Raw genomic sequence first — 22,826 nt, 5'->3', positions numbered from 1 at the left:
CGGGGCAACCCGCCGCTCTGGCCGCGCCTTCAGTGACAGCTCGGGTTTGGTTGGGTTTGGATTTATTTGGTTGGCTTCCCTGCTTTGGGAACCTCGGGATAAATCCACTCGAGACCAGGACGGGCACAAGTGCAGCCTCGTTCTATTCAAAGGGAGTTGGTTATCTATCCGGAAGACGTTCCCTTTCTGAGTGTTCGAGGGCGTGCTCGCCTCCCTCCCGGCTTCTCAGCGGTAGTAATCCGCCGGGCTGTGGGCCGAACCGTGTCTCTCCTCCTCCCAAAAATATTCAGACTGAAATTTATGTCGGAAGCATACGCTTTTTTTTTCTTTTTAAAAAATCTTACAGAAGGTTACCGTTGAGACACTGGCTGTCGCCTCAGGAGAGACTTTGGACTTAGGGCTTTTAAGCAGAGTTGTGACTGTGAAAGTTTATGGGGACTTTTGAAGTTGGATTAAGTGCAGTTTGCACTTTATTGTGATCAGGAGACTAGCAGACCACAGAGTGAAATGTGGTGGCTTGAATGACATATGTCCCCAATAGTCTTAGGCATTTGAATACTTGGTCCCCAATACTTGGTGTTGCTATTTGGTGACTTTAGAGAGTGTGGTCTTGGGGCTGGAGATATGGGTCAGAGGTTAAGAACACTGGCTGTTTTCTCAAAGGTCCTAAATTCAATTCCCAGCAACCGCATAACCATCTACTGTAAGATTTGGTGCCCTCTTCTGGTGCGCAGGTAGAATGCTATATAAATAATAAATATTTTTTTTAAGTGTGGCCTTGTTGGTGGAAGGGTGTCCACGGTGGGTGGGCTTTGAGGACTCACACCACTTGTGGTTTGCTCTCTCTGCTTTGCCACTTGACACACGAGCTGTCGCTCCAGCCTCCACGCCTGCTGCCTCCCGCCCACCACCACGGACACTAACTCTGCAACTATAAGCCCAAATAAACTTTTTTCCCTTAAGTCGCAAGTTGGTCCTGGTGTTTAATCACAGCATCAGGAAAGTAACTGACACGAAGTTTTAACTTCAGGTACTAGCATGTGACCCTATTTGCAAATGGGGTGTTCAGAGGGTGGGCTAGCTTAAAATGAAGTCATTAAGATGATCACCAAATAACTAGCGTCTTAATAGAAGGAGCAGCCGTGGAGACAGGCATGCAAGCATGAAGGCCACAGGAACAAGAAGACGACCACATACAAAGCAAAAGGAATTCATTCCCTCACAGTCATCAGACACAGCCAACCCTCCCATCACCTCCACTTCAGATGTCTAAACTCCAGAAACTCTGAGGCAATTCGTTCATATGGTTTAAGCCACCAACTGTGTGGTATGTTCTTCCAAAAGTCCTAATTCATGGATATGCCCATGGTCTAAGTCCAGCCTCACCACTGGTGTCCAACATGCCGGATTTACTTGCATCCCAGGATTCCTGAACATACCTTGAAATGCCAGGACTCCTGAGGTGTCCCCACAGGTCGGGATTTCCTTCTTCACAGGTGCCTTTTCATGGAGAAAGCACTGTTTCAGTACCTACCGGAAAGTCACTTTTTCCCTAGGGTCTCAGGATCAAATCAAATCACTCTTTGGAGAGAGCCAATGATTCTTCACTTTCCCAAAGGTGATTAGCTGTAGAACATCTCAGTGTGAAGGAACATGAGAAATCTCTAGAATCGTAGACATTCTGACCTAGAGGCGGCTGAAGGATCAGTTAGATTCATTCTTTCTTAACTCTTCCTTTTCAGATCTGTCTTTATCCCACAGTACTGCTTTGGTCTCCTTCCCTTCTTTTTCACCCATTCCTCCTCAGCCTCCTTTGCAATTTCCCTTCCCAGGACTGTCTTCACATGCATTTGCTGTCATTCCTCCCCAGGTGATATCATACGTGGCTTTACATACTGTCTCTATGTTGATAGTTCTCAGATTTGCATTTCTGGCCCCAGCATCTCCACTGAATTTCAAGTTGATTTGTCAAACTGTCTATTCTTAGCCACTAATGTATCTCGCAAACATCTCAAATTTGACATGGCTAAAAACAGACTCAAGGTTTTACCTCTACATATATCAGTGAATTCTGTCCTAGTCTTCCAATCAAAGGAGACAGCTTCACTGCATACACAGATGCTCAAACCTAAACCTAGTTCCCTTCTCAGTTTCCTTAACTGTCACATGCAGCCTGTTGGTGGATCCTTCCATTTGCAATCACTTTTGTCTCTGGTTGTCTCAGTCAGGGTTTCTATTGCTGTGAAGAGATGGCCATTCTTATTAAGGAAAACATTTAATTGGAGCTGGTTTACAGTTCAGAGGTCTAGTCCATTATCATTATGTCGAGAAGCATGGCGGCATGCAGGCAGACACGGTGCTGGAGAAGGAGCTGAGCATCCTACATCCAGATCCACAGGCAGCAGGAAGAGAGAGTGACACTGGGCCTGGCTTCAGCATCTGACACCTCAAAGCTCCCCCACCCCCAGGGATGCACTTCCTCCAACTAGGCCACACCTCCTAATTGTGCCACTCCCTGAATCTGGGGTGGGGGCGTTTTTATTCAAACATTCACACCAGTCCATTCTCTTCTCTGTATCTTCAAGGTCAACATTCTCGTCCAAGCCATCGCCATCTCTCCTTTGGATAACTCCAGCAGTGTCTTTATTAGGGTTTCTATCTCATCTCAAGTTGATCTAAGCACCAGCAGCTGGACCAGTCCTACCGAGATACAAATAGAGGGCTCAAGGGAAGGCTCATTCAAGAATGAAGACCTAAGTTTGGATCCCCAGAGCCCATCTGTAATTCCAGCCTTGGAAGGCAGAGACAGGAGATCCCAGAGTAAGCTGGCTAGTGAGACAGCCAGATGATGAGCTCTGGGTTTGGTTGAAAGACCCTGCTTCAAGGGGTAAGATGGAAGAGCCACCCGGGATGGTTCCAGACATCACCTTGGGCCTCTACATTCAAATTCATCCATATGCACTCACACACGTGTTTCCACACACATGCAAAACCAAACACCATCCACACTAAGAATGTAAACAGAAAGATTCACATATTTAAACCTTAAATATTGTAATGTCCTTCACACACTGCACACAACAAAATCCAGGCTCCTGCAGCTGCCTAATACAGCTTCCAGCTACCTCCAACATCACCTCAGATGCTCCTCTTTGTTCACTGCACCCCACCCGTGATGCCCTCTTCTTCCTTAAACGCAGTACTCATTGCCTACCTTCAGAGGCTTTACTTAACGGTCTCTCCCTGAAACCATATCCTACCAACTTCTTTAGGTCACAGGCAAAGGCAGCTTTAGACTATGTCCTCACATTCCTCGGCTTTATCTTATCAACGGATAGATTCCAGCTCCTCTCTCCTTGAAGATGCACTGTCTTGAGTGACTTCGTGAATAAAATTCCGTGTGATTTCTAGACTAAAAGCCGCTATGGCTTCCATCTGGCCCTCTTGTGGAAGATCTATGCCTACAACTCAGCACCATGCTGTGACGTAGGCAGGAAGCTGCTTGTGGGTGTCTCAGTGGGCACCTGCAGATTCCTCTCAGTGGGCCACCACCAATGGCTGGACACACAAAGGAGAGAGCCCTCAGGTGTGTTCAGCTGACTAGGGATGGATCAGAGACACTCTGTCTCCATGCCTGTCCCCCCACCCCACACCCCCACCCCCACCTAAGCTGAAAATTTATGGGGGAAATAGTGGCCATGATTGTCTGAAGTCATTACGTTTTGGGGTGGTTTGTTCCACAGCAGTAACTACTTGGAACACAGCCAGTGAGTTCTTGCCTCAGAACTGCCCCCCTCACCCTACCCCAGCCATCCTCTCTAATGACTCCTTGGCTTCATCGACAGCCAGTGAATAGCTGGCTGTATTGACCTCAGCACTCAGCCTACTGCCTGACAAGCAGGAAGCACTCAAAGAATATTTGCAGACTGGCTGCACAAATGAATGAATCCTCTTGTCACGTTAGAATCATTAATAGGCTGGGGGTTTGTTAATTAATTAATTAATTAATTAATTAATTAATTAATTTTTGTGCAGCGATGGTAGTGAACACCAGTTCAGGTCAGGTATGGTAGTAACTGCCTCTAATCTCAGCACTTGGAAGGTAGAGGCAAGAGGGAGGATCATGAATTCAAGAGCACCCTTGGTTATACAGCAGGTTTAAGGCTTCAGATGTGACCCCATCTGAAAGAGCAAAGCAGAAGAGGCTGGAGAGACAGCTCCGCGCTTCAGAGCACATGCTGTTCCTGCAAAGTACCCAAGTTCACTTCTCAGTGCGCATGTCCAACACCTTCTAACCCCCTGTAATTCTAGCTGGTGGGGATCCTCTTCTGGCCTCTGCGCGCGCGCACACACACACACACACACATACACACACACACACATACACACACACACTCATTCACACACAAACAAACACAATGAAAATAATGATAATACTTAAAAAAAGAACAGAGAGAGACATAAGAGCATAAGAGAATAAGAGAGAAGGGAAGGAAGGATGCGAGAGAGAAAACACCAATTTGGAGAAAAAGAAGGGTAATGAGTACTTATGGAGCAAGCCTCCTGGTTATCACTGTCCAGAGAGGCTGGGCAGGACTGCTGGTTAGAGGCCAGATGGCCAGAAGATGGTGGGGCCTGGGGAGGTAGGTTCGTGTGCACCAAGGATGCTGGTCCCAGGGCCAACACAGCAGACAGCCTGTCTTATTTGCTGGGAAGGAAGCAAGCTCTCCTCGCTGCTGGTCACGCCTGCCAGAACATGTCTCTCTGAGGTGAGCTGATTTTCAGTGTGGGAAGCTGCAGACAGCAGGAGGTTGGGCAGCAGAAGTTTTGGAGAATTGTTCTTCCCCACTTGGGCCCAGTTACTAATGACACACTTGTCAGGCAACGGAGTTTCTGCTGGTTCCTGGGGGCCCTTTTCACCGATGCGTGGTTTCCCTGGTGACGGATGGCTGCTGCACACACAGCGGCTCTTCTGGAGGCACTTGACTGGTTCTGACGCTAACTAGCTCTGACAGCTCTGATTGGGATAAAAAGACAAAGAGTCTCTACTGGCTTTCTCAAATTAAACATTCTTTCCCTGCTCAGATACACTGCTTCAGATTGGGAACTGTCCTGGGTAGGGACTTCCTTTGCCTTGGCAATTGTTGTGCTGGGGCTACCAGCAGGGTTTCCAAGACCCTGGCAGGACTCTCTGGTGAGGCCTTCTGGGGCATGCAGCAGGCACAGGGCTCTCGGTTGGTCAGGAGTAGCTAGGAAAACAGAAATGGCCTGAGCTACCTCAATAAAAAGGATTTAATCTAGGCTGGAAAGGGGGACTCGGATAAACAGAGGCTCGGGAGATGCTCAGCTGGTTAAGCGCCTTCCTCGTAAGCAGGTGCCCAGAACCCACAGGAGCCGCTGAGGGCCTCCCCCAAGACAGAAACTCCACACTGAGTGTTCCCGCTGCCGGTAACAGGGCCGACCTCAGTCTTCCAGAAAGACTTCAGAGTGCAAGCCAGGCTGAGGGGAAAGCTAAGAGAGCAGAGGGCAGCAAAGGTGACAGGCTCATAGAGAGGACAAAAGGGACAGCAGGTGATCCTGGGTACTCCGAGAAAACAGAAGGTCTGGGTGTGTAACCTGTGCCGTCACACAGGCTCTCACCAAAAGCAAACTCTTAAAAGCATGTGTGTGTGTGTGTGTGTGTGTGTGTGTGTGTGCATACATGTGCAAATGTGCAGTCACATGACTGCAGATGCCAGAGATCAACCTCAGGTGCTCCTTGGGGACTTGCCACCTTGAATTTTTTTTTTAATCTTTGTTTACATTTCTTTATTGTGTGCTCATCAGTCAGAGGACCACGGGCAGAAGTCGGTTCTCCACTTCCACTAAGTGGGTTCCGGGAATAGAATCATGTTGTTAGGCTTGGGGGCAGGCACCGTTACCTGCTGAGCCATCTCCAAGACCTCACCTTGCTTTTTGTGACAGTTTCTCACTGGCTTGGTGAGCACCAACTTGGCTAGAACAGGCAGCTGGTGAGCGCCAAGGATTTGCCTGTCTCTGCCTCCCCGACGCTGGAATTCCAAGCATGTGCCACGGTGTCAGGCTGGAAATTCTGAAATGCTTTTCTTAAAGATTTGTTTTGGGCCTGGAGAGATGACTCAGCAGTTCAGCGCAATCGTGGACTTGGGTTCCATTTCAGTGACCACACGGCAGCCACATCTGTAAGCCGAGTTACAGGGGATCGGCCACCTGCTTCTGTGTGCCCTCCGTGCATGTGGTTGGTGCACATACAAGCATACATACATGTCACTCAGACACACAAAGTGAAAAATAAATCTTTTCAAAGGTCTGCGTGTGTGTCGTGGAGGCCATGCACACACTGTACATGCTGACACACTGCAGAAGAAGGCTCAGGCCGGCCGGAGCTGTAATTCCAGGCGGTTAATAAGCCACCCACTGTGGGGGCTGGGAAGCTAACTTCGGTCACGTGCGGGAGAAGCTAATGCTCCTAACCCCTGAGCATCCCTCCAGCTTGAAATTTTTAAAACGTTTTAGTCAAGGTCCCTAGTGTTAGTTTCACGTTGACCTCTGTCCTCCTGGCACCGCCCGTGGGCTGAGTTCCGGCGGGCTTCCTGGGCCGCCAAGGGAAGGCAGAGCCGGCTGACTACAAGGCTGAGGGCCTAGCGAGGGAGAGCATGTCCCCCCCCCCCCGCCCCCAACACACACACTGTCAGCTGAAACTTAGCTCCTCCCAAAGGACGCCGGCAGCTGGCAGCACCCCCCAACCCTTAACCACCCCCACCCACCACACCCCCACACAAGGGACAATCCCGACCCACTGCAGACCCAGCCAAGGGAGGCGCGACGCAGTCAGCTGCGCAGCCCTCAGCCTGTCACGCCTGTGGTCCCCAAGGCCCGGTCCCAGCATCCTCCCGGCCCCGGCCCCCAGCGCCTCCGAGCGGCGCGCGCCACCTGGCGGCCGCTCTGGGACGTTCGTGAGGCCTCGCGCTCTGCAGGACGCGCAGGTAGGAAGCTTCGCCCTGCGCTGAGAAGGCGGGGACCAGACGGTCAAGAGCAAGACTAGCCTTGGCTACACCGCGAGTGTCAGCTCGCCGGTTTAAGCAGCACAGGACCCTGTCTCGGAGCACCAAAAACACTGGCTAGGGAGACGGCTCGGGGCAAGGTGTATCAGTTGGGCAAACGGGAGGGCCTGAATTCAGAGTCCTAGCACCCACAGCCAAACAGCCATGGCTGCCCTCCGGCAAAACAGCCTAACCGGCGCCCCGCAGCGTCAGCAAGAGAGCCTGCCTCAAAATTCAAGACCGAGAGCCGTGCAGGAAGTTCCCCGAGCAGGCGAGCGCGCTTGCACGCGCACACACAGTGAAAAACGAGAGGAAGGGAGGGAGGGAGGGAGGGAGGGAGGGAGGGAGGGAGGGAGGGAGGGAGGGAGGGAGGGAGGGAGGGAAAAGAAAAGAGAGGAGAGGGGAGGGGAGGGGAGGGGAAGAGGAGGGGAGGGGAGAGGAGAGAGGAGAGAGGAGGGGAGAGGAGAGGGGAGGGGAGAGGGGAGGGGAGGGAGGAGGGGAGAGGGGGAGGTGAGGGGAGAGGAGGGGAGAGGAGGGGAGAGGAGAGAGGGGAGAAGAGAGGGGAGGGGAGAGGGGGGAGGGGAGAGGGGAGGGGAGGGGAGAGGGGAGGGGAGAGGAGAGGGGAGGGGGGAGGGGAGGGGAGGGGAGGGGAGAGGGGAGAGGAGGGGAGAGGGGAGGGGAGGGGAGAGGAGAGAGGAGGAAAGAGGAGAGAGGAGGGGAGAGGAGGGGAGAGGAGAGAGGAGAGAGGGGAGGGGAGAGGAGAGGGGAGGAGAGAGGGGAGAGGAGAGGGGAGAGGGGAGAGGAGGGGAGAGGGGAGGGGAGGGGAGAGGAGAGAGGAGGAAAGAGGAGAGAGGAGGGGAGAGGAGGGGAGAGGAGAGAGGAGAGAGGGGAGGGGAGAGGAGAGGGGAGGAGAGAGGGGAGAGGAGAGGGGAGGGGAGAGGAGAGAGGGGAGAGGAGAGGGGAGGGGAGAGGAGAGAGGGGAGGGGAGAGGGGGAGGGGAGAGGAGAGAGGGGAGAGGAGAGGGGAGGGGAGAGAGAGGGAGGGGAGGGGAGGGAGAGGAGAGAGGGGAGAGGAGAGGGGAGGGGAGAGGAGAGGGGAGGGGAGGGGAGAGGGGAGGGGAGGGGAGAGGGGAGGGGAGGAGAGAGGAGAGGGGAGGGGAGAGGAGAGGGGAGGGGAGAGGGGAGGGGAGGGGAGAGGAGAGAGGAGGAGAGAGGAGAGAGGAGAGAGGAGGAGAGAGTAGAGAGGAGGGGAGAGGGGAGAGGAGAGAGGAGGGGAGAGGAAAAAAGGAAAGAGGCAGAAGAGGAAGTGACGACGCAGAGCTGTCGGAAGGGAGGCTGGGGTGGGGCTGAGCGGGAGGCCCTCAGCTCTGGGTTTGGGCAGCTGCACTGAAGGAGCAAGAAGAAAAGGGCGGAGAAAGGAGCGTGAGGTGGGAGGACAGGGGCCCTACTGGGACAGAGAGCAGGGCGGGAGCGTGCGGCCGGCAGAGAAGGGCTTGGCCTAACAGGTAAGCAAATCTGGCATTACTGGGGCCGTGAAGCAGCTCAGGCGGCGAAAGGCAAGCCTGGCAGCCTGTGTTCGAGTCCCCCAAACCGCACCGTGCGCCCCACGTGCACACACACGTAAATCAACGGGGTTTTTATAGTTTCACTTTGTTCACAAGTGCAGAGAACAATACTTGCTTCCACAGTAGAGACTTGATACCCTCCTTATTCATTAATTTCGAGTCAGGGTCTCTCTTTATGTGTCCCTGGCTGGCCTAAACCCACTATGTAGACCAGGCTGAACAGCCTCACAGAGATGCTCCTGCCTCTGCCTCCGGAGTGCTGAGGTTAAAGGCGTATGTCACCATTACCAATTTTTTTTTCCTTGATCTTTTTTGAAACAATATCTTATGAAGGCAGGCTGTCCTTGAACTCGTATGTAGCCTGCCAAGGCTTACTTTGAATGCGCAATTCTCCTGCCTCCTCTTTCCAAAAGCTAAAATTACAGGCATGCACCTCCATGGCTGGCTTCACCCACTGTTATTTCAATTATCTAAGGGTTCAAGAAAGCCAGGAACCACTAGCCCAGTTTCACCACGAGACAGTACCGCCTAGGTCACTTACTTGCCAAGCTGGGTGTGGGTAGTCAGCAAGTTCCACCAGAGTCTAGACAGGTGAAAGCCAAAGCAGCCAGGTGCTAGCAGGCTCCATTCTGCAGGAGAGAGCAGGGCGGTCCAGTGGTGAGGCAAGAGCGGTGAGGCAAGCCTGACTGGAGAGGTCAGCAGCCCCGCCACCTGATGGAGAAGACAGAGCTGAATACAAAGACGGGGCTGTTTTGTCATTGCAGTCAGGTGGGATGGGGAGTCTCATTTTCTTGGAGAGGGGAGAGGGGAGAGGAGAGAGGAGAGAGGAGAGAGGGGCAAGCACCACTGAGCTATAGCCGCTCCTCTCCCTCTCCTCTCCCTCTCCCTCTCCTCTCCCTCTCCTCTCCTCTCCTCTCCCTCTCCTCTCCTCTCCCTCTCCTCTCCCTCTCCTCTCCTCTCCCTCTCCTCTCCTCTCCCTCTCCTCTCCTCTCCCTCTCCTCTCCTCTCCCTCTCCTCTCCTCTCCTCTCCCTCTCCTCTCCCTCTCCTCTCCTCTCCCTCTCCTCTCCCTCTCCTCTCCTCTCCCTCTCCTCTCCTCTCCTCTCCTCCCCTCCCCTCCCCTCCCCTCCCCTCCCCTCCCCTCCCCTCCCCTCCCCTCCCCTCCCCTCCCCTCCCTCTCCAAGTGCTGGGGATCAACCATGAGGTCTCACAGGTGCTTGGTAAGCACCACTGAGCTATAGCCTCCAGCCCTTTCTTGGAAATGGATTTTAGACAGGACTTTCTTATGTTACTCAGGTAGGCCTGTGGACTTAAGCCTGCTGCCCCAGTCTACCAAGTAGCTAGGGTTACAGGGCTGTGTCACTAGGCCCGCTTTGGGAAGTTAATACCATTTGGGGCCTGAGAAATATCTGCACCTTCCATAAATCCCCTCCTACCCATGCTCGCAGGATCCCAGCAGGCCAAGGACATTTGTTCTCATAACTCTGCCTGCTGGGAAGAAGAGCCATGGCTATCCCCTATGCGCTCTCCACTTTGACCTGGGCTAGATCATTTTCTTAACTGGTCCCTGTTGGAGGTTGGTCTGCTGAGTGTTACTGGCCATCAAGATCTGGTTACATCTATCCTTGTTTTGTAAACCTGCTTAAGACATACCTGATTGGTTGATTAAACGGCCTATAACTAGGCAGGGCATAATGAAGTAGGCGTGGCTAAGGTTCCGGTTCAGAAGAATCACAGACAGGAAGTGAGGAGGAGAGAGGATGCCGTGATGGGTTAGCATGGAGGAAAAAACCGCAGGGACTGATAGGAAGGACTCCAATGATGGTGTGAAAAGGCCCGGATGAAGACAACAAGCAAGTACTATGGGAGTACGGATGGAAGGTAGACCAGATGAGGAGGATTGAGGCGGATGACATTGGATGGGGGCTGGAAGATGCATGGTGAGGATTTGAGCCAGTGTAAGTGAAATATCTGGCTGGCCCACGGTAAATAAAACAATTATAAAATCTAATGTCTGCGTCTAATTATTTGTGATAGCAGGTTAGATAATACCATCATGGTAATCTTTAGAGCTAACGATAAACATATAGCCCAACACTTAATTTTTTTATTTATTACAACAGGTCCCTCTCCGTATCAGTCACTTTTTCCAATGGCTGTGACAGCACACCTGACACACCAACCTCAGGATGGGAGAATGAGTTTGGGCTTCTGCTTTCAGGGTACTTCCCATCATGTTGGGCAAGCATGGCAGCCGAGCATGAGGCAGCTGGCACATTGCTTCTGCAGTAGGACACTGAGCAAGAGAAAGCTGGTACTTAGCTCACTTTCTTCTGGTTATTCCATTTGGGACCCCATCCTAGGATAATGCTGCCCACACCCGGAGTTGTGTCTCCTAGGAGATTCCAAATCAAGATGAACCATCATGGGCTGGAGAGATGCTCAGAGGTAAAGATCACTTCTTGCTCTTCCAGAGGACCCCAGTTCAGTTCCCAGAATCCACACCGGGAAGCGCACAATCACCTGTAACTCTAGCTCCAGGGACCATGGTGCCCTCTTCTGGCCTCTGTGGGCACTACACTCACATGCACATACTCACAGACACACACATATACGCATTATTTTAAAAATAATAATAAATCTTTGAAAACAGATGAAGCATCACGCTGCCTCATATTCATGATCATTCTTCTATCTACTGAGTCATCCCTGTGAACATGTGACGCATGAACTGCAGTTTTGCTATCCTAAAACAAACAACTGTCCAGAAAGATGGGTCAGTTGGCAAAGTGGTTCAAGCCGGAGACCTGGATTCAAGTCTCTAGACCCACATGAGAAGGCGCTCACGGTGGCACATGCTCATAATCCCAGGACTGGAGCTGCAAAGACAGGATGCCCAGGCTCACTGGCCAGCCAATCTAGCTGGATTAGTGAACCACAGGATCACTGAATGTCTCAAAATGTAAGGCGACAGCCAACATCAACCACGCTGGTCTCCACCTTCCCTCACATGCACAGGCACCTACATACACACGCAAAGCAATAAACACCTCCCAACCCATTCTTCCGTCTCCTGTCTAGCTCTTCGGTTCTCTTCAGAAGCATTATGTACACAGACTCTGCCTTCTCTCCTCGAATTCTTTCTTAAGCCTACCTCAGTTTTGTCCTCTCCATTCCACCTCGGTTGCTCTCAACATTCTCCTTGCATCACTGCACATTTAGAAACCAAAACAAAGGTCAAGGAGGGCTCTCCCCTGTGGGATCTGCTGCCTTTGTTCCTCAGCTCCAAGTCTCTTCCAGTGCCTCCCGGCTCTCACATGCTTGTTTTCTGTCTGTCCTCTCCGCTGACCATCAGGCCATCAGTCCAGCTGTCCACTCAATGTCTGGCCTGGGATCACTCCAGCCAGCGTGTGTCTGTGTACCTGGCCCATCATTCTGTTCTCACTGACAGCCTGAACTACCATGATGGTGCCGGGAACCATGGGCACATATGCCTGTTGGCATCCATCCAGTGAGAGGAGGTGAGGAATTTGCCGAGAACACATGACAGTTGCCCATGAATGTGATTCCAAGTGAACTTGTACCGGGCCAGCATGAGCTGCTGCCAAGTGCCTTGTACTCATCCCTGAGCCCCACACCTGGTGGGCATCAAGGCTGTACCAGCTCTCATATACTGAAGAGACCACAGTCCGGCTTCGGCTTCTGACACTCAAACCCATGTGTGACACCATGTACAGTGGACTTGACCTGATCATGACCTCCCATGACTTGCTGGGGACATTTGGTCAGCAGCTATTTCATTCTCTTCTTCCCTCTCTTCCACCTTCCTTGCTACCCCCTTCCCCTCCCTCCTTTTTCCCCTCTGTTGTAAGCGACTATTAATATTTACTGTTGGTTTATCTTCTGGTAACGCTGCTGTTAATCTTAAACAGCTGTATAACCAAATCACCACACAGAGACTGGGTTTTTAGTTAACTTAGAACACAATGCTGGGCAATATTTACTCCCTCCTAAACCTCCAAGCCCTCAGTTTCCTAACATTTAGATTTCCCACATTATACTTGTTTTTTTTTGTGAAATCTTAGGTCTGGTTCATGCTCCACGTCCACCAAGATCTCTCCTCCTGCTCTGCTCTTCCAGCTCTCCTCTCGCCCCTTCTCCTCCCACTCATCTCCTGCCTTCTGGCTCCTCCCCTCTTTTCTGTCCTTTGGCTCCTCCCTGCTCAACATTGTGTCTAGTTGCTTTTATTTTGTCCTGTTTACACAAGAGTTGAGACAGGATGCTTGGAATGAGTATCACAATGCAATGTCTGGATTGAAACCAGAGAGTTGGGAGTGGGGTGGGGGAGAAATCAGTATTTAAATGAACAAGGGTAAGGTGTATACATTAAAAAACAAACAAACAAACAAACAAAAAACCATTATACCAACACCCCTCCTTCAGATTCCCTCTCCATCAGATTCATCAGAACAATTTCTCCCATCTTGAAAAGATAACTCAAACACTTATCTGCAGAACATGGCATAATTATAAGTCATAACATTCTGCTTTATGTTTGCAAGGTATGGCTTAGAGCAGTCAAAGACAGTCAGATTCTTTAACTCTAATATGCTAGCCTCAAATCTGTCAGAGACCTGCTGAATATGACATTTAAAATGTTTAGGCTTATTACAACAGACAGAGATTCCCAAATCCTAACAGTAACTCCAAGGTCTCCAAGAAGATTAGGGTACAACAACAAATGACTCCAACCCTGGAGTGTAGCGTGCTAACCACTGGGCAAGACTGCCCTAATGCCCTGCCTACACTTCAGGCCTGGCCTGAACTGTGGACAAACTGGACACCCAGGGAATTATTGTATCATGTTACTGAAAAGGAAGTGAGGTCAGTTTCTCCAATGTTCTTCCTCCGCTGAAAAAGCCTCTCATCTTCTGTACCGAATGGTTTAGACTGCCTCTGCCCACTTTGACATGGAGACCCCAGGACCCTGGGACAGCTGTCTAGGTAGTGGACTATGGACTGACTAGTCATCTCTGTCATTTTGATTGATACATAGATTGGTTTAAGTTACAATTTATCCTTCTCAGGTCTCTGATCACATTGACGCTAAGCTAATGGCAATTTGCCCCTTACCCTAAAGTAATCCAGTATGTTAGTTCATTAGTCAATTCATTAGCTAGTTAAAACTACTAACTACTAAATCTCTTATTTAAAAGGCAAACTGGTGTGCCTTGCTCAGAGGCCTAGACAGTTAAAGGAAAGTGATTCATATTTTTAAAAAATGAAAAATGCTTCAGATTTCTTGCTGTTGCTTTGCTACTATTGTATTAAGACTATTCAGAGTTTTGATATTAATCACTGGAGCTCTGATTTATTAATCTAACTCTGGTTAAAAAAATATGCTATGTGATCCAGTATCAGGTTTCCAAGCTCAAATTTTATATTTCCTTTGGTTTGTCCTTTAAGCATAGACTTAAAAATGTTTCTCGTTATGTTAGATTTATACCTCTCTCATGATGTGTAATGATATTAAAAATCAAGATCACGTGAGCGTTTGCCCCTTCTACACCGCAAAGGTTTTCTGCCCTCCCTGAACTCACCTCAGAGTGTTCATGCTGTTAACCCAAAATCACTTCCCAAGCCTCTGCTGTGCCGTGACACAAAGATGCGTGTCTGCTGCCTTTCTCTACAGTGTGTGTTTCACTGCAGATTACAAGCAATGATGATGCTAGCATGCTTAAAACTTACCTTCTTTTTAAACTTAAAAAGGACTCCTGTAAGCTACAGGAAATGCACCCAAATCCATCTTTCGGGTCAGATGGACGCCAGATGAGTACTGCCAATCAACAGCCTAAGTTCCCACCTATGTCCTATCTCAGAGGGCGGGATTTCTCCCCCTTTCCCTGGTTTTGGGACTCCCCTCCTCCAACTCTGAAAATCATGGGTCCTAAAGTTTCAAATGTGCACACACACACAAAGACATTCCTCCCTAATCTACTTAACTTTGTCTTCTGCCCACATACATGTCCGGTATCCTATCAATTCCAGCTGTTTTCCACATCCACAACAGTGCCAAGACAGCTGCCCACAGGTGCTCCAAAATAACCTCGAAGACTGTGTCAGCTAGCCCTACATTTTGCCCCAGATGTTCTCACATCCTGGACAGCAGTAAAATAGCTCTTCTGGGACTTCCTCACCCCCCACCCCCAATTCTCACAAAGATGTCCCCAAAAATGTCATCACCCTCCTCTAAGCAGCAAGCAGCCTCTTCTGAACACATTGTCCTCATTCCCACCCCACTGCCTCTTCCTGAGTTTGCCATTTTTTAATTAAACAAAAAGGGAGGACTGTTAGCATACAGGTGTCCTGCTGGCCTGCCTTCGGGGGCCTTTGGGGGCCTTTGGGGGCCTGGCAACGTCATCACCTGATACCACCAGGTGTGTGCCACCTGTAAAAAGGACCCACCTGCCACCACCCCCCTCTCTCAGTGTCTCTTGGTTTCTCTCCTTCTCTCTGTCTCTCTTTCTCTCTCTGTCATGGGCACCCTCCTCTCTCTCCCCTCTCCCCCTTTCCCACAGTAAATCTCTTTTATACCAGATTATTAATCATTATTTTAACAAGAACCTTAGGAACAAGCCTTGAGGTTGTAGAGTCTGGCCCCTCTTGCTGCCGGTTTCTAATCCCTGTCTGCCATGATCTGAGTAGAGGAGTCCCAGCTCATGTTCCTGCCACCATGAAGCCACCTGCTGCTCTGCCTTCCCCTCCAGGGTGTACCCTGTCCTAAATAGCTGTCAACTTGACATAGCCTCCAGTCACTTGGGAAGAGGTCTGAATTGAGGGATCAACTGGTCTAGATCAGAGAGGCTCGTGGGGCCATCTCAATTGTTAATTGATATAAGGCCCAGCCCACTGTGACATCACCATTCCTTGAGAAAAAGGTGCCACCTGAGCCAGAGCCCATGAGCAGGATGGCAAGCTGTGTCCCTCCATAGCTTCTGCCTTGAGTTCCTGACTGAGACCCTGCCCTGACCCTCTCCCTGAATCTGCTTCTCATCGGGCTTTTAATAATAGTAACAACAACAACAAAAGGAACCAATATCCTAGCCTACCTGGTATTCCTACCAACACATTTGAAAACTGCCTTGATTTATGACTTTCTTTGATCCGTGGCTATAAAAACTTTATGAAGCCATTTCTGCATGGGAACACACCACTTGGGAAAAACTAAATCTGTGTTCCTAGGCCACGGTCCCTCTCCCACTTGACTCAAGAATAAACCCTCTCTTTTTCCCGGTGAGGCGAAGTTGTGTCTACCCAGCCTTTGGGGGTCATTACGTATTTGCACCATACCGGGGTTAGGTTTATGGGATAAGTTGTTTGTGGCATTTCAGGGGAATGCTGAGGGAAGGAGAGGTATGTGAGATGAGATCAGAAAGAACGTGCAGCAAAGGCTGTGCTCTAGCTCAGTGGGCAGAGTACTTGCCTAGCATCAAGAGACCATGGGTTGAATCCCCAGCACCCCATAAACCAGACAGGGTCATACATCCCTGTAATCCCAGGACTCAAGAGGTAGAGGTAGGAGGATCAGGAGTTCAAGGTTAACCTCAGCTATATTGTAAGGTTAAGACCATCCCACTCCACATGAAGCACTGCGAGGAAATGTACAGCTCAGTCTGAGGGTGCCTCCACCGTAAGAAAGGAGAGGTCTTTGGGTTTCCTGCTGATGCTAAGCAGGGCTGGGTGCTGACCCCAGTGGTCTGAGGCGGGGGCCCAACTGTTTGGACAAACCTCTGCCCAGGACAGTCAGTGGCCCAGAGACCTCTCATTTAGCTTCAAAGGGTGGTTTGGTTTGGTCTCTGGTCTCACTCCCTGATGAGACATTACAGGGGAGATCCTGTCCCAGACTGTTAGAGTGATCAGTCACCCCCTCATCGTCTGCAAAGCCTGCATCATCCAGTTTACAGCCGAGCTGGGAGTCAGCCCTCAGCTCCTGCTCCTGTGAGCCCGGGAGGACGTGAGAAAACAGCGCTCAGAAACCTCTGCAGCTGGTCAGATGCCGGGCCCAGCCAGCCCGCGCTCTTCTCCCACGGCAGGGCTCAGACAGAGACGGTCAACACGCCCCACGGTGAGCTGCTGCTTTCCCTCCAGATGGACAGCTCACCTGGGGAGGTGTGGCCGGGAATGTGTGTGTTCACATCTGGGCACACGTGTGGATGCAGGTGCATGGGGGTGGTGCAGAGACTGATGTCAGCCAGCCTCACTTGTTCTCCTCATTGGTTTGGTTTTGTTGTTGTTTTGGGGTTTTTTGTTTGTTTGTTTGTTTTTTGTTTGTGTGTGTGTTTTTTAGACAAGGTGCAGTCATGCACTGGTTGAGCTAGACTGTTTGACCAACAAGCCCCAGGGACCTTTTTATCTCCACATCTCCAGTTCTGGAAACACAGGTTCAAGTCATCTGGCTTTCCGTACGGGTGACAGGATCCGAACACAGATCCTCAAGCCTGTGTGGCAGGCACTCTGCCAACTGAGCCCCAGACTGGGGCTTTAGAGAGCGAGCTGTACGGGCAGCCGGGAGAGAAGTTGGAGTGAAGGATGGCATTCCTTCACAGCAGCCCGGATGTAACCTCGCTGGGCCCCTCCATCTCCTTGAATCAAGAACCACCCCATGCAAGGAGATGGAGTAAAGGGAGGGGGGACTTGAGAAGAAAAAGGGGTATCAAAAGAGAAGAGAGCCTGCTCTGGAGACCCCGCCCTTCCCCACAGGGTGTTTCCACGCTTTGCTTCCTGCCCGTATTAAATGCCTGTTTGCACCTTTGGGCTTTTTGTCGCCGGGAGTTCAGTTTTTGTTTAACTTTGGGAGCAACCCGGACACCTGAGCAGCTGGCACACAGCACTGACAGTCCCACGACATAACGTGACAGAAGAGCCCAACACCGTCCAGCACACGGATTCCAGCCTCGCCCTCTAAAACGGCGATCCTCGACCTATGGGTGGTGACCCCTTTCACAGCGGTGGCCTAAGACCACCTAAAAACACGGAGGTTTACACTACGGTTCATAACTGTAGCAAAATTACACTACGAGGTAGCAACGAAAATAATTTCACGGTCGGGTACTGGATTAAAGGGTCACAGCATTGGGAAGGCTCAGAGCCATCTCTGAGCTCTAAAAGGATGTCAGACATCCTAGCAACTTGGATCTCTCCTCCCCCGCCTTCCTACTTTCAGTGTTTCTTTCCTCCATTTGCCCGCTTTTGTCCTTCCTCTTTCACTCAAATATTGTCTAACCAACCTTAGGAAACACACGTTTTTAAACTGGTGTATTTGTTTTAGGAATCTAAATGAAAAGCATTTAGTAGCATCTAAGACTAGGGCAGCCTTCCGCCTTCTCAGCAACCCGGGTAGGAAGGAATCAGGGACAATGATGCAGTGTCCACCGGAGGCCACTTGGGGAGCCTCTGAGGGGGAGCTGCTGAGGGTCACAGCGATGGGCATTTGCCTTATGCAGTGTTCAGGGCCGCCTGAAGGGGCGCCATCTCTCCACATCTCTGGGCCAATCATTGCCGATGTGGTGGGTACTAACCCCTGAGGAGCCAGAGAGGATGCTGCACAGAAGCTGCGGGAGCTCTCCAGCTCCTGGTCTTGGGAAGTGGTGCGGCCACAGCAGGCTCTGGACTGATGCTCTGTACTGATGCTCCTTTCGTAAGAGCCTCTGGCCCGTGCCATTTCTCAGGGGTTTCCTGCTCCATCATGAGGAATGTTGGGCGTATCTTCCGCGGGGTGAAAAAGGCCTCAAAACTAAATTTAACCGGCTCTTTTCACTGTCACATTCCTTGCATCCAATTGTTTGCGCAGCAACTCCGTACTCACCTCGTGTGTAATCTATTCAAACTGAATAAAACATGTTCACCTTCTCGATATTTTCGTCCTATGGTCCGTGGGCAAATGCCTTCCAGGCAACATTGGGGCTGAGAAACTTGTAAACCCCTGTCAAGAAAGGAGTAGTCTGCTTCTTCCAGAAGCAGGGCCCTGCTCGGTAGAATGGTGCGGGGTCTCCTAGGACTCTGCAGCCTCGGGGCCAAGCCATTTCCAGCACGCTGAGCAGTGGAGAGACAGAACTATTCAGAGGCCCCAAGTGCCTGCCTCTCCGGGCTTAGCAGAAAGCCGCGGCTGGTTCTGGCACTTCCCAGTGCTTACTAACATGGAAAACATTTAATAAAACACAGTAGATGTTTGTCCTTCAGAGGACCCGAGGTCCAGCAGCCTCCGGGGATTCAAATTTTCTATTTTTTTTCCAACGATCTGATCGGTGTGTTTCTTGCCTGCTTTCCCTGGAAATGGGCTCCCGACCCAGAAAGCAGAGCGTGGAGAGCTGTGGTGATTGTTCGTGGAAGGCAGGAGGCCGCGTCAGCTCCTGAGCACACGATGGGGAAGGTCTCACTCCGCATCTGCTCAGCTTGGGCAGCACTGCGCGTGCGCTGCATCTGAAACCGGCTCTGGCACGCAGCTGGCCCGCATCCCAGAATTCCCTGACTCTCAGGTAAGTACTCCAGCAGCAGATGGATCTTACAAATAGCAGAAGAGGGGTGGATATTCGAGCCCGGTCACTCAAATACCGGAGCTTTTCCGCGCAGGAGAGCAGGCTAGGAAGGATGCGTGCTGCTCTTTGGAGGTGGCTAATTGTCATGTGTTAGAAGCTTTGCCCCAGCGATACCCAGAAAAGTGGAGGAGCCTTCAGAGTGAGGGGGATCAGGTCACTGGGGAAGCGCCCCTGGAAAGGATGAGTGCCCCTGGGCTAGTAGACTGGCAGAAAGGGGCGCACACATCTCCCTGGCCCTTTACCTCCTCTATCTCCATCTTTTTCACGAGTGCTCCTACTGTGCGGTGCCATGACCCGGCAGAGCCCTTCGCAGGTGTGGTCACTCAGTCTAGTAGCCAGAACTGTGTGCTAAATTAGCTTTTTCTCTATTTAAAGTGTCCAGGCTCTGGTATTTCATTACAATAGCAGAATGAGCTAAGTCAGTGGCCAGGGTCATCTGCAACAGTGCCTGTTAGCCCTGCTCCGAACCATTCCTCTTTCAAAATCTCCGAGATAGTTCTCAGTGTTGGGATTCAGACCGGGGACAAGCAGCTGAGGTGCACATTTAACCAAAGCCCAGCATCTCTCAGCCCCACCCTGTTACAGGGCCTGGCTAGCACACCCCACCCTCTGCCCTGACCTTTCCAGTCCAGGGGCTGGGACTCCGCTCATTTACAAGCTCTTCCCTGTATGATCCAGACATTGTGCTCTCTCTCTCTCTCTGCATGGTGACTTCTCTTTCTCACTTTCTCACTTCGTCCCCTTCTCTGCTGTCTGCATGGTGACTTCCCTGGCCCCGTTCCTTGGGACTGGGGAGCCCACCCTCAAGCTGATCCCAATAAACCTGCATTTACATACTCTAATTTGGCTTAAATTGGCTCATTTTGTCAATGGAGATAATCTATCACTCAAAAGAGTTTATAAAAATTATAAATGAAGACTGCTTCCATCGTCTGGGCAGATGGCTCAGTAGGTAAAGTGCTTGCTGTGCAAACATGAGGACCAGAGTTCAAATCCAGCAGCCATATAAAAGCCAGGGATTGTGACATGTGTCTGTAACCCCTGTTTTGGGGAGTGCAGACTGGGGAATCCCAGGAGCTGGTCAGCCAATTTAGCTTAACCAGTGAACTTCAAGTTCACAGGAAAAACCCATCTCAAAAATAGGAAGACACCCCAACATCAAGCCAGGCCCTCCACAAGTCTCTGCACAAATACCCCATCACACGCATATACCGTGTACACACTACACACAAACATAGGCAGCAAAACACCACTGTCATCAAAAAGGAATAGAATAAGTTTTTATTTATTATATTTTATTTTATGTTTTACTATGATCTCTTAGAAGTCTGTTCTTTTCTAATGAGAGACAGAAATAGAACAGATATAAATGAGAGGGGAGGCGGGGAAGAGCTGGGAGAAGAGGGGGCATTCAGGACATATTATATGAGAAAAGAATCTATTTTCAGTAAAAGGAAAAATACAGTAAGTTACCTGGAATAATCCTTCACTAAGAAGCTCAGAAATAACTTGTTTGCATTCCAGAATGTGGCCACAGCCACGGTGCCTAAGTCTTGTCCCTTCCCCCTCTCTCTTTCATTCTGTGCCCACGATGGTCTTCACATGCATGCAGCACTACACACAGGCACTGAAGAGAGCTCAGCAGTTAAGGGCACTGGCTGCACTGTCAGAGGACTGAGCCTGTTTCAAGCACCACCTTGTGCAGTTCAAAACTGATCATAACAGCTCCAAAGAATCAAATGGTCTCTTTTGGACAAGACACACACACAGACACACACACACACACACACACACACACACACACACGGAGTGGAACATTTTGGTCTCTTTAAAAACTCAGTTTTGAAGGAGGGGATTAACAACATGGAGCCAACCCTGACAGCAGTAATGATACTCTGCTATGCTTCCAGAGAGGAGCCGAACTTGACTGTTGCCTGCTAAGCTCCAGCCAATAGCAAGCAGATGGAGACAGATGCTGGGACTTGCAGCCAACCATGGCTCTTGGGGTCCTGTGGAAGTGTTGGGGGAAAGATGGAAGGACCTGGAGGGAGCAGGAACCTCACAAGAAGACCAACAGAGACAACTAACCCAGTCACATGGGGACTTTTCGGGACTGAGACATCACTAAGGAGCATGCATGACCTGGACTAGGCCCCTGAACACATGTAGCCGACGGGCAGCTTGGTCTTCGTATAGGCACCTGGCGAGTGGAGGGGGGGCTTTCTCTAACATGGACTCTAGTGCCTGCTTTTGGATCACTCCCCGCTGGCAGTGCTTCCTGGCCTGACCTCAGGGGAAGGACAGTCCTGATGTGACTTGAGGTGCTGGGGAGGGTAACACAGGGGGGGCTCCCCTTTTCTTGGGGAAAGGGAGAGGAGAAGGGGAAAGGAAACAAAATGAAAGAGTATTAAATTTAAGAAAGAAAGACAAAGGGGGAGGGGGAGACAAGACATAAATCATTGTGTGTTTAGAACAACCACACAATGGCGTTACAAGCCACGAAGTTCTACGAATGAGAATTGCTGAAGCAGAGCAAAAGAGAGCTGGAGGTTGTGACTTCAGAGACAGCGCTCACTGGGAGTTCCAGAAGGCGAGGCCAGAGCAAGGGGGCAAACAACAAGAAAAAAATAATAATAATTAATAATAAGCTGGGCAGTGATGGCACACGCCTTTAAGCCCAGCACTCGGGAGGCAGAGGCAGGAGGATCTCTTGAGTTTGAGGTTAGCTTGGTCTACAGAGTGATGTCTAGGACAGCCAGGACTACATAGAGAAACCCTATCTTGAAAAATGATATATGATTATAATCATAATAATTGTTGGGTTTCAGACCCAGGACCAGCAGCTGAGGTGTGTATTTAACATATCAAAGCAGACCTGGCCTCCAGGTTCTCCCAGCATCCCTCGGTTACAAGGTGTGGCTGGTATACTGGCCTCTACCCTGAACTTTCCAGCCCAGGGACTGGGCTTTCCCTCCCCCAGAGGCTCTTCCCTGCAGAATGTAGACATTTTGCTCTCTTGCTCTCTGCCTTTCTCTCCCCCTGCATGTGCATGTTCTTTCTCTTCTTCCTCTGTCTCTTTGTCTGTATGGTGATTTGTCTGATCTTGTTCTATGAGACAAATGAACCCATCCGAGAGCAGTCCCCAAATAAACCCAACAACAACAATAATAATTGATTTTTTTAAAAAAAATTAATGAAGTGAAGAAAGAAAAGAAAAACAAACAATCAATCAAAACCTAGTTCTTTAAAAGGGTTAATGAAATAATATTCTGGCAGGACTGACCCAGAAAGGGGGAGAAGAAACCAGGGCTCGATGGAATGTACAATAAAATGAGAGAAACAACTGCAGACACGGCACAGACGAAAGGAAGAGTAACAGAAACATCCCCTGGGAAAGACATTTGCTCAAATAGCGAGCAAAACCTGACCCAGCGTCCAGACTTGACTACCACCTTATGTAAAGGCAGGAGAGCAGAAAATGTCACTAGAGATGTCACCCAGGGCAACTCCAAGCAAATGACCCAGTTTTCTCAGAGGTAGAGACAGAGCTGGAGGGAACCAGGGGTTGTGGGAGATGAGAAGGCACATCACGAATCCCCGTTTGTCAC

The 22,826-nt window shown here is 50.4% G+C and overlaps 1 long non-coding RNA gene across 1 annotated transcript in view; it reads right to left on the bottom strand.

Moving 5' to 3' along the window:
- LOC132653934 (uncharacterized) overlaps positions 1–19,025 on the bottom strand; it is a 29,904-nt gene extending 10,879 nt beyond the window's left edge. Inside the window, exons 1-2 of the long non-coding RNA XR_009591753.1 lie at positions 18,529–19,025; positions 9,167–9,336 (exon numbers count right to left, since the gene is read on the bottom strand). This is a non-coding gene — a long non-coding RNA (uncharacterized LOC132653934). The remainder of the gene's footprint in view (positions 1–9,166; positions 9,337–18,528) is intronic.
- Positions 19,026–22,826: the final 3,801 nt, after the last annotated feature.

The sequence above is a fragment of the Meriones unguiculatus genome, chromosome 5 (assembly GCF_030254825.1).
Source record: "Meriones unguiculatus strain TT.TT164.6M chromosome 5, Bangor_MerUng_6.1, whole genome shotgun sequence".
NCBI classification, from domain to species: domain Eukaryota; kingdom Metazoa; phylum Chordata; class Mammalia; order Rodentia; family Muridae; genus Meriones; species Meriones unguiculatus.
Note: the sequence above shows the minus strand (reverse complement) of the source record. Positions and strands in the feature narration are given on the sequence as shown.